Here is an 11,956-nt window from a genome sequence, read left to right as displayed (position 1 = left end):
AAATCCTTAGAGCAACTTTGGAGCAAATTTATTAATATGATTTACATAAAGCGAATGCTCCTGCAGCCAAGCGGGGCACTCTAAAATAAGGCGCCGTGACAGAGCCCATGTGTTACACGCGGCAGGCCCGCGGCTGGGGGGGTCCCGGGGGAGAGCTGGCCTGAAAATGACACAAAGTGAGAAAAGAGCCCATATACCACAGAATCGCTCGCCCTTTCCCTCAGCAAGAGAGAGAGAGAGAGAGAGAAACAACAGATACGCCTTGCTAGAAAGATGGACGAGGGAGCGCTTTTCTATTTCGAAGAAATCTCAGGCTTGCTTCACATTCTATTTCAAAGAAGAAGATGGAAACAAGTACTCAGTGTGCAGCGACTGTAGCAGATCCTGTAGCCTGCAGTTCTGAGCAAAGTCTCAGGCCAGCTGAGGAAGTTCTGTTTAACCCGTTTAACACCTAATATCCTTCATTTATCTCACATCTTTTTTTCTCCCTGATGACATTTGCATGTTTTTACATACCGAAAAAAACGATCGTTCGATTTTACATCTCCATTTTACAACCTTTGTTTATCTCTTACAATCAAACAGGCCGCTTTTGTTACTGTGCCTTTAAGACTGACATGTTAATGTAATCATCTCTGTTCTGATTGGCTGCCCTGTATCATGCATCATTTAACAAGCAGGGCTGAAACACTCTGTATAACTTCAACCTGAATGGGCGGAGCTAAACCACTGTAGGTTGAATAAGCAGATATACAGTTGTATGCAAAGGTTTGGGCGCCCCAGTCAAATGACATATTGTGAATACATCCTCTACAGAGAACACACTTCTGCAGATTTTAACACACAATTACTGTTTATTTGCTGAATTTAACATATTTGGGAAAAAAAATGAAACATAAAATGTGTCCTGTGCAGACATTACGGCACAGTTTATGTTTTATGTTTTATATGCTTTTTTTTTTTTGAAATATGTTAAACTCAGCAAATAAACAGTAACATGTACAGAAAAATTCCATACTTAAGCTTGTTCCCTGTAAGGATGTGTTACTTTCACTTAGATAATTAGCAAAACACACACACACACACACACACACACACACACACATACACACACACACACACACACACACACACACATACACACACACACACACACACACACACACATATATATATATATATATATATATGTATATATATACACTCTGGGAACTGAACTGGTACATATTTACATAAGTGTACATAAGCATAAGGTCCTTATCAAGCTAATTGCCAAGGCGAAGTGTTTATTTATTATAAATACAAACATTAATACCATAAATTGTAATTTGATGTGGATGTAAACCATTTACAAAGTCCAGTAGGTATGCTGGGGTGAAACCAAACAAATCCATGCATTTGCTGCAGTATGGAAAGTAAAGATGGATGATATGACAAAAATATGACATCATAGCACTTTAATATTCTTCAGACAGGTATTTTTTTACATTGGGAGGTGGAGTGATGTCATTTTTTTCTCAGACCATGGGTAATATTTATGGTCGATTCACACAGGATAAGAAATCTCTTAGACACATTGCATTCAATCATTATTTACTCTAAACATCTACCTGGCTAAAGCTCCATTCTGATTGGATATCATCTGTAATATTGACATCGGTAATCAACTTTTATATGATAAAAGTCCCCATGTGGATGTCAATAAAATAACTGCCGTATCAGTTTCACACATGGTTATATGATTTTACAAAGCATCTATATTTTGTGATTCTGGAAGTGATTAAAATGGAAACTGGGGCTCCTGATTGGTTCAATCATCTAAGTTGGCCTTATCACCAGGACGATGATGATGATGATGATGATGATGATGATGCTGATGATGCTACAGCCATCTGTGGCCAGGCGTTCAAGACAGCAGGACTGGTCTCGCTTTCTCTGAGTGGGCAGGATGGTCCTCTCTCTGTCTCCATCACTAAGCACGATGCTATAGTGTAGGAGTCTGTTAGCTAACGTAACAGAACTGCTTAGTGTTCTCCTCCAAGCGTGTTGAACTGTCCATTGATGCTGTGTTAGCGACAGTTTGAAAAAGTGCAGAGGTGCTTTATATGAGGAAGCACTTGCCAGCCTTTACCATCATAGTGCTTGTAGTATCATGTGATTGGGAGAAACATAGCTAGTGGGTAGAATTAGACTTGACTAAACTGGGGAGGAAATTGGGGGTAAAATGGATACTTATGCTAAGATACTAAATACGGCAACTACTAATGGTCAAAAAACATTTTTTCTGATATGGCTTTCTGATATTTAGGTGACATCAGCCTAAATAATCAAAGAGAGAAGAGAAAACACCATAATTTGGGAGAACAACAGCAAATAATTAACCTGTAATTTTAGCAATTTCTTAGCAATTTTAGTGGTAGAAGTGGAAATTATCCCATTAAATTTAACCGTGTCCGAATCTGATTAACAGAAATTTTATTTTCAAAAAAATAAGAAAAAACAGGAAGAAAAATCAAACAACCAGTAAAAATAAATGAATAAATTAAGATGATGTCATAATGGGCTGAGATCCAATTAGCTACAGTTTCTATACTTTGGCTGTTGTTGTTCACAGACTCTCTATAATTGATCTAAATGTGTCTGTTTATGACAGAAGTATTGTCCGTACCCATGATATACCCAGAAAGCACATCATAGTGTAATTTAATTTTCCACGAAAACAATAATACATCATCATATCGCCAAACCCTCAAATTTAGAGCATTACAAAATGCATTGGTGGACTGGCTACCACTGTCTTTCTTATCTTCACTTTTTCTCCAGTAAGGAAAGCAAAATAAACATGTTTACATGAAAAAACAACACCTTCCACTTGTTTCCCTCCAGACTTGCAAAAACAGAGGAGAACAGCGTGAACATGGTGAGAGAAGCTCAGTCTTAATGTGCTTTCTTTTCTCTCAGTGGCTGTTTGTGTCTGAGATGATCTGAAGGAACAAGCTCAGCACTATTATGACCTTTAAAATATTCATAGGGTTATTCATGGATTCTCTACAACGTCAAACAAGGTTTTAAGTTCATTTGTGTTGCAAGAGTTGCCTTGTCTTCCCTTTTTCCCCTCGTCATTTTACACGGTTTAGCCTTATTTCAGTGAAGATTATCCAGCTTTTGTCACATTCTCACATGGAGAATGTGCTGTAGATGGTTCTTGATAGAACTTTTCGAAAAGGGTTCTTCTTTTGTTACGGCGTCAAGTTTGTAACAACAGAGGAATCCTTTAGGGTTCCATCTATAGCACATTCATGCACATTAAAGAACCCTTTCGGTTCTTTGAAAGGGTTCTTTAATGTGCATGAATGTGCTATAGATGGAACCCTAAAGGATTCCTCTGTTGAGTGTTCATGGTTCTATCTAGAACCATTTCCTTTACTAAAGAATCCTTGAAGTACCATCTTTTTAAGAGTGTAACAATAGAACAACCCTTTTTGCTGCTTTATAGAACCATAAACAGCACATTCTCCATCAATCTGAAGGACCATGGAAAAAAACATAAAAAGCATAAGCTATATAGAACTCATGGTTTTAAATAGAACCCCCTGCTTAACTAAAGAACGCTTGAAGAACCAATTTTTACATATGTAGAATGTGCTACAGTGAGGCTGGCTGTACGTTTAGATTACTCTTTACACGTATTTAATTTTAATGAAATAAAACGCAAACATTTGATCTGAATGATACCAACAATAAGTGTTTTGCTCTAGCAAGATGTTTGTCATTATCAATTGTTTTTACTCATAGCAACCTGTAACTGAGCTAAAGTTGCTGATTTCATTTTATTTATGTGCTTTGATGTTGATTTTTGCCACTAACTGCCAACAAAATAATCTATGTAACACTACATTTTACAATTATTGCACAGTATTGATTTACTTAATGAACAAAATATGACATTAAAGTAGGCTGACATTAGATTCTAGCACAGTTCATACAGACTTTGCACTCAAATAAGGCCTAAACACCTTAGTACATGCTTACTAGAAGTCTTCACTTTAAAGTAGAGGGTCAGTTTGTCTTTATTTAGAGCTAATATTGAGGTATTGATATTAATCAAATGAAACAATATAGATGCAGTTCTGTCTGGGTTGTGTACAAGAATATGATGTATAATCTGCAACTAATGCTCTGGAAAATGCTTAATTCACAGTAGTTACTGCTTAATAAAGTAGTAATAGATTAGCAGTTACTGGAAAGATAACTTACCAGCTTGATAATGCTTGATAAGATCTTAATTACAGGCATATAAAATTTCACAGGAAAGCTTATGATGTATAGTACATTAAGAAAAGTGCTTGAAAAATGCTTCAGTCACCCTCTTTACTGCTAAATAAAGTAGTAATGAGCAGCTACTTCATTACCAGCTACTGGCTTGATAATGCTTAATAAAGCCTTAATAACTAGCACATACAATTTCACAAGGAAGCCTATAATGTATAATGCATAAAGAAAAGTGTTTGGAAAATGCTTAGGTCACCCTCTTTATTGCTTAATAAAGTAGTAATAAGCAACTAGTTCATTACCAGCTACTGGCTTGATAATGCTTAATAAGGCCTTATTAACAGACACCTAAAATTTCACAAGAAAGCTAATGATGTATAATTATAATACATAAAAAAGTGCTTGGAAAATACTTAGATCACCCTCATTATTGCTTAATAAAGTAGTAATAAGCAGCCAGTTGATTAGCAGGCTTGAAAAAGCTTAAGAAGAGCATTACAATGACATTCAATCTTCCCAATACTGTTGTTGATATCATTATTATTGTGTTATTACTATGTAACAATGATTACTTTTTGATTATGTTTAGCTAGAAACATTACTATGCTTTGCTCACACTGTATATGATACAGTCATGCCAATAAATCTCCAAAATTGAACTGAAACCCAACTGAAATACTGTAGAGGACTGAAGATGGACTCGTCTCCATCTGTAGAAGGAAAATCAGACAGGAAAGACTGATATTAGGATGGTCGCACAATTCCAGCCTCGCCATTCAGAGGCAGCTCAGTGTTAGATAGCATTCTCTACATTTGTCCACACATATGGACAGAAAAGCCTCATTTCTTCATCATTCCTGCGTGCCGGGACACCTGCAGCCAGGGTCAAGCATTGGGTTTTGCATATAAAACCTGAAAAGGCTGTCTACAGTGGAGCAAGACTGACCTCTAGTGTCCACATCAATTGGCCCAGTAATATCTCCCTCTGAACATAGTGGCACTTAGGAGATTTGCTACGAGAAATTCCCAAACATTTTGCGGATTTAATTGTTCAATTAATCAAAACTTAATCACGTTTGTTTCATATTTTATTTCTTAGCTGGGGCAAAATAATAATGTGAAGCCAGCATAACCTGAACTGAACCTAAACTGAGGAAAAACGTTTTGAGTGTTTTGCCAACCGCCTTTGATTTTTGATAACAAAAAATAATTTTCATTAATCTGACCATGAATCGGACCAAACGGTCTTAACACACCGTGGACAGTGATTCAAATTGCGATCAAATCAGCTCTCACTTCATGCTAGTTTTACGTATCTGGCCTCCTGTGTGGTCACTAAGGCTATAAGGCATTAATCAAAGAGAGAGTGAGTTATTTTACACTAATATCCCATAATATCACAACTTCCACTCCAAAAGCCGGGTTAACATATGTGTAATTACTTTAATATCTTTTAAAAATATAACCATTTTTATGCTTATACAGTAGTCTCTCGCTCTTTCTCTCCCTCTCTCTCTCCCTCTGATCCTTCCCTATGACATATTGGGGTAATAAAAAGCCATTCCTGGGGGACGGCCACCACGCACTAATTACACACTTCCACTGCGACCTTATTGCGGCAGGCAGTTACCATAGCGCGCTAATACATCTTCTGGGCCCCCGTGTCAAAGCAGATTTCCCTTCTCCAATTTGCAGAGAGGAACAGGGGGTGGGGGGGAGGCGTGGGGTGTGGGAGAAAAAGAAGTTGCAAGGTCATTACCGCACAAGGCCCAATTACACGAAATAATCTCGGCTGTAAAAATGAGCTCTATTGAGCGTTAGCCCAGTGACACAGGATACCTACAGCAGCATGGGAGTTATGAGTGTGTGTGTAGAGGGGGGGGGTGTTGTGTCACAGGTGTGTGGTCAGACCAAAGCCGGAGACAGCAGCGGGCTGTCCGGGGAAGCTGCCGTCACGCACTGATGTAAATATACCCATAGAGGAGCCGGTAATTGGAGAAGTGGCGTCAGCTTGGTGTTACAGGGGAAAAATATTATATATTTAAGCAGTGAATATTAAACTAATGCTAAACTAAGGCAAAGGGCCAAAGCCATGCACAATGGTGCCATTAGCTCAGACTGGGGGTAAAGGGATACTCCAGCCTAATCTCTGTCTACTCAATCTGTATCATATGCTTGATTAGCGCAGAAAGTAATTAATACTTAATAAAAGAATATGCTTATAATAGAGGCCAGTGGGTTGGGCTGAAGCAACTGGCTTCTATTCGGCCATAGACATGCATTAATCCAGTATCGAACTACATTGCAATGATGTTTCCTATATAGGTTAAGCAAAATATATATATATATATATACATTTTTGAAAAATCTATTTTTTCATCCCAAAACTACATAATCTTATTATGTCCATTAACACATCCTATTATCATATATGCAAAAAGGACAGAGAGCTTAAAATTTAAATTAGAGTTAAAATTGAGGAACTTGTAAACTTGCTGACTCATTGTTGGTCAGGTGACCTTGTGCAACTACTTAAAATCAGCAATTTTATAATAAAAATGATTCGTGGCATTATTTTGACAAAATTTAAATTACCCAGGCATTAAAGCACAGGACACCAGTGACAAACAGAAGTTATGAGCTGCCTGATGAACAAAATTATTAATAAATTAATAAAATATATCGAGCAAGTGTGGACTCGCCTTCTCATGCCTCAAGATCCTTCCTCTCTGATGAGCCTTGACCCAAAGAAGCAGATTAATAGAGCTGAAAATACTATAATATAAGAAATGATGTTATCACATTTTCCCCTTCAAACCCAAATGTGGTCAATACCCCACACTTCGGTGCCCAAAGTGCACTGAAGCTCCAAGGCTAATGTAGCTAACAAGTAATGACACAGTACATTTTTGTGTTTTCCCCAGTTTGACTCACTTAAGGCTTTGTTAAATATGATTTAACACATTCGCTCATTATCAATATGAGCTACAACAGTTATATTATCATACATACACAGGATTGTGCAAAAGTCAAAGACCATTACATTCATACAGAAGCCTCAAAAACTAAGTATAATATCATTTTTTTCAGTATTTATTGTGTCTGCTGTTCACCTTCTGTTCTTTTTTAGGAGACTCACTTTCAGTTTTTCAAAGAAATCTGCTGGGATATTTTTCCACCTCCACCTCCAAAGTTCAGTCTTAGAAGTTGGTTGCATTTTATGCTTCACAGGATCCAACTGATCCCAAACACATTCAGCACATTTAGTAACGGGGTGGTCTCTGGGGTGGTCAGTCCACTCCAGCATCATATATGTATATGAAGTAAATTGTTGAAAACCATACTAAAAATTTCCTTTGTAATAATAAGTTTTTTTTTTATTTGCTCTTGACTGACCAGCTCAGCAGTTAGCTCAGATAACTAACCAAGACAGGATGAGTAAGTGGACACAACAGTTAGTTAATTTAGTCAATTAGTGCAATAACAGCCGACACCTGGCTGAAAAAACAGCTTGGTCAGATAGCTAACAAGCTAAGAGGCTCCTTCAGTAGTATTCACTGAAAAGTTAAAATTAAAAATTAAAATTAAAATTAAAGTTAAAATGTTTACTGAAAGCTTCACAATATACAAAGTAAATCACGTTGAATGTTTGTCTTATAAGCTTTAATTAGACACATCGTGCATGTCTTATCCTCATTAATGTACAGCTGCCGTATTGTTAGTGCATAGTTAAATTCAGAGTGGAAATGTGAATGTACAGGGTGTCCCATCATTTCGTAGTCTAATAACAGCCAATACTTCTTCAAATGATCTCAAATTTTAACAAAATGTGTAAAAAATAACCAAGTTTAATTTTTAATGTTTTTTTTAAGGTTGAAGAATGACCTTCACTAGAAATGAAAAGGCATTTTGTGTGTTAGAATATGCTCGAACACAGTCAGACAAGAATGTGCAGCATTTTTCGAGAAAATTCAATAAAAATGCACCAACTGGAAAGCAGATTTGGACATGGCACAAAAAATTCAGAGAGGAAGGCTGTCTGTGCAGGGCAAAGGGATCTGGATGACCACCAGTATCAGAGGATATTACATTTGTGAAGCTTTGTGAAATCGGTTATAAAATCTACTCTGAATTTCTTGTTCGAATTTTGATAAATAAATTTTGTACTGTTCAACATGATGCATATTTAATTTCATTTGACTCGGACATGTAGTTACTCAGATATTCACATCTCAAATTATCAATTTTTTTGGGACACCCTGTATACCTCTGTTGGTGCTAACATAATATTGTGATTCCCATAGAGAATTTTCAAAATTAGTATTATGTTAACATAAGATTGAACAAACAAAAACTTTTTGAAAGAAAACTGCATGATAAGAAAGTTTGTTTCTTGGTTAATTTATTTGATTTTGATGTGTGTCTTACAGAAAAAGAGCTTTATGAATATGAATGATAGCAGTCCAGGGTCTGCGCCAGGATACAATGAATGGAGGCCATGTGAAATTTTGATGGTGGTGGTGATAATTTGAGTGAAACACACTTTGCAGTTACAGCAGTGTTGTACTACAGCATTACTACATCAAAAGCATCAAAAGCATTATGATAACAAAATATGTAAAACACAAACTTCATGCTGTGGTTTTTTTAAACCATCACACCACTTTACCTTTAAAATATGAATATGCATAATTGAGAAGATGAAAAATATTTAAATCCTTCATTTTGTCAAGCATGTAGTTGGTTTCATCGTTGCTCCAAAAGTGTTTTGCTGCATCTCGCAGCAACGCTGCTCACTTATTTCCGGTACCGCCGTCTGTTTTCACTCATGTGCCGACTGAGGAAGAATGAAAGAAATCAGAGTGAGAGTCCACATGCACTGAGGAATCTGATTACTGAGCTAATCCAGCTCTTTTTTTTTCAGATTTCTTAATCGGATTTCTAGACCTTACTCCAATCTAAGAAATCGGAGTGTGCTGTTTACATTGGCATTTGAATAATCAGAACATTCTGTATTTAGAAAAGAGGCTTAGTTTCTCAAGTTAAACAGAGACAGTACCTTGTGTAAGTGGTCAAATTAAGTGGTCCGTTCACCTAGATGCTATTTAACCATAACTATTATAGCACCTGATCTGTAAAAACATTAAATCATTGGAAGATTTAATTTAGATATTTTTTCAAGCCCCAGTAAACTAAAACATCAAAAATCATGTCTAAAACTGAGGGTGCAGAGAGATCATCTTGAGGGGGCACTTGGTGTGTGGCAGCTCCAAGACAGGGCAAAGTAAGTGGACACGGCAGAAGACATAGCTAATTTAGTCAATTAGAGCAATAACAGTCGATACCTGGCTGAAAAACCAGCTTGGTCAGCTCAAGATGGTTTAACTTGTTGACCATCTTATCTGATTGATCAGCCAAACCATCAAATTCAAGCAAAATCACACCCCATGCTGGTCAACCAATTAAACTGGCCTACCAGCTGGTTGACCGGCATAGGAAATGTGTTCATCTAGTCCAGTTGGATGTCCAGCCTGTCAACCAACCATAAAAGATCAGCTCTGAAAACATGGATTATGGGAATAATTCTTAATCTCAACCATATCTACTGTCTGTGAGTTGATTTAAATGTGCAAGAGCTGCACAAACACAAAAGCATGCAGCCACTACTGGGAAGTGAGAGAGCGCGAGAGTGCAAGAGTGTAAGGGTGGAAGTGTGAGGAAGTGAAGAAGTGGTTTAATGGTCCGACACAGGGGAATGGGGTGAAGAGGTGGTCCACCCTGGCTCCATGCTGGCCCAGCATTGGGAAAATGCAGGGTCAGAGAGCTGGTGCGGTCAGCAGATGCCACGGAGGCAGCGGCGGTCATTCATCTCTTGCCCATATGCAGCCCATTAGAATCAGCTGCCCACTAAAAAAAAAGATGTGTCTGCTACCTGCCGACCCCACTCAACATCTGTTTACCATGCATTAATTACAGCAGCTGGGAGAGAGAGAGAGAGAGAGAGAGAGAGAGAGAGAGAGAGAGAGGTTTGATGACTGTAGATTTCTTTAGTTTTGCACTAGATCAGTGGTTGGAAACCCAAATGTTTAGAAGAGCCATTTTGTCCTTTCAACAAAACTCAAACCACCTTGGGAGCCACAACATTTTAAGTCCATTTTACCATCATGGCTGTAAATATGTCTCAGTATGTGCTGATGTTCTAGACAGGCTAAAAACATAATATAAAAAAAAAAACGCAGACTTACTTTGCTCTGCTTTAAGCTTTAGCTCAGCTATAGCTGCTTTTCTCGCATCTCTGGCAGGAAACTTTTCCTCAAAAGTGGATTAGTTTCTTGTAAAATATCTCTTAACGTTCGACTTTTTACAAGGCTGAAGTCGCTTCTCATTCGCCAGCCTCTTGTTCAAATTTTCCTGTTCCACCTTAAATGGTGCCTGAGGCACCAGAATGTAACTGCTGCAGCATTTAAGGTGGAACGGGAAAATTCAAACAAGAAGCTGGCGAATGAGAAGCGACTTCAGCCTTGTAAAGATTTGAACGTTAAGAGATATTTTACAAGAAACTATTCCACTTTTGAGGAAAAGTTTCCTGCCAGAGATGCGAGAAAAGCAGCTATAGCTGAGTTAAAGCTTAAGCTTCAGCTTCGCAACTTGTTGGTGTTCGACAGTTTCTTGTTGCAGATTAAACATATCAGGAAACCAGCTGGAGTGATAATAAATGCAAATAAGTCCATTCGTCTCCAAATTATCAATGTTTGTCTTAAATCTCTCTCTTTGCTGTTTCATTAGCTATCAGTTAGGTGAGATTGTTCTCTGCATTTCAGGGTTAAAGGCTGGTGAATTAGCAGTTATAGGCTTAGTTATTGTTAGTTATTGTTATTGTTGAAACTGTGTTAGAACGATCAGCAGAGCTTAATTTAACTGCAAAGGAGGATTATTTTATTTTTACCTAAAAATCTAATTCTGCTGTGGAGCCACAACAGGACAGTAAAAGAGCCACATGTGGCTCCAGGACTGGACCAATATAGCTAACAAGCAATGGAAGCTGATAGTTCGCTGATTAGCATTGTGTAAAGTGCAGTCCTGAATCATCAGACACTCGCCTCAGACCTTGGCGACGTGGCAAGGCAAAAAAAAATTTGCATAATTAAATGGTTAAGATGTAAACAAAGTCTAGAGTCTAGAGAAACTTGCTGAGTCAGAACTGCTCACAGTGGTTGTGAATGGAACCAGACGTCTGAAGAGTCTAATGCCTATAAAAGCTCCCTCACTGCCTTTACATAAAATGTTTTACGAATATAATACACGTATATGCTTACGTATATGACCTGGTTCTGCTGTCCCCCGCAGAACAGGGCCTACAGCAGAACCTGGACCTGCTGGAGCAGTACTGCCAGAACTGGGCCCTGGCAGTAAACCTGAAAAAGACAAGCATAATGATATTTCAGAGAGATCTCAGGGAGAACAACACACATTTTGGTTAGGTATGAATAATAATAAGTAAGCAAATAGTTATAATTATTTAGTTTGAAGTATTAGTTCTTCTGGAAACTTTAACTTGGCTGTGAATGAACTGAGAGGCAAAGCTTTCTATGCCATAAAGCAACAAATTCCTGTGGAAATTCCAATCAGAATTTAGTTAAAAATATTTGAATCAGTAATTGAACCAATTGCCCTTTATGGCAGT

Source organism: Colossoma macropomum, unplaced genomic scaffold (genome assembly GCF_904425465.1).
Source record: "Colossoma macropomum unplaced genomic scaffold, Colossoma_macropomum, whole genome shotgun sequence".
Lineage (NCBI taxonomy): Eukaryota > Metazoa > Chordata > Actinopteri > Characiformes > Serrasalmidae > Colossoma > Colossoma macropomum.
Note: the sequence above shows the minus strand (reverse complement) of the source record.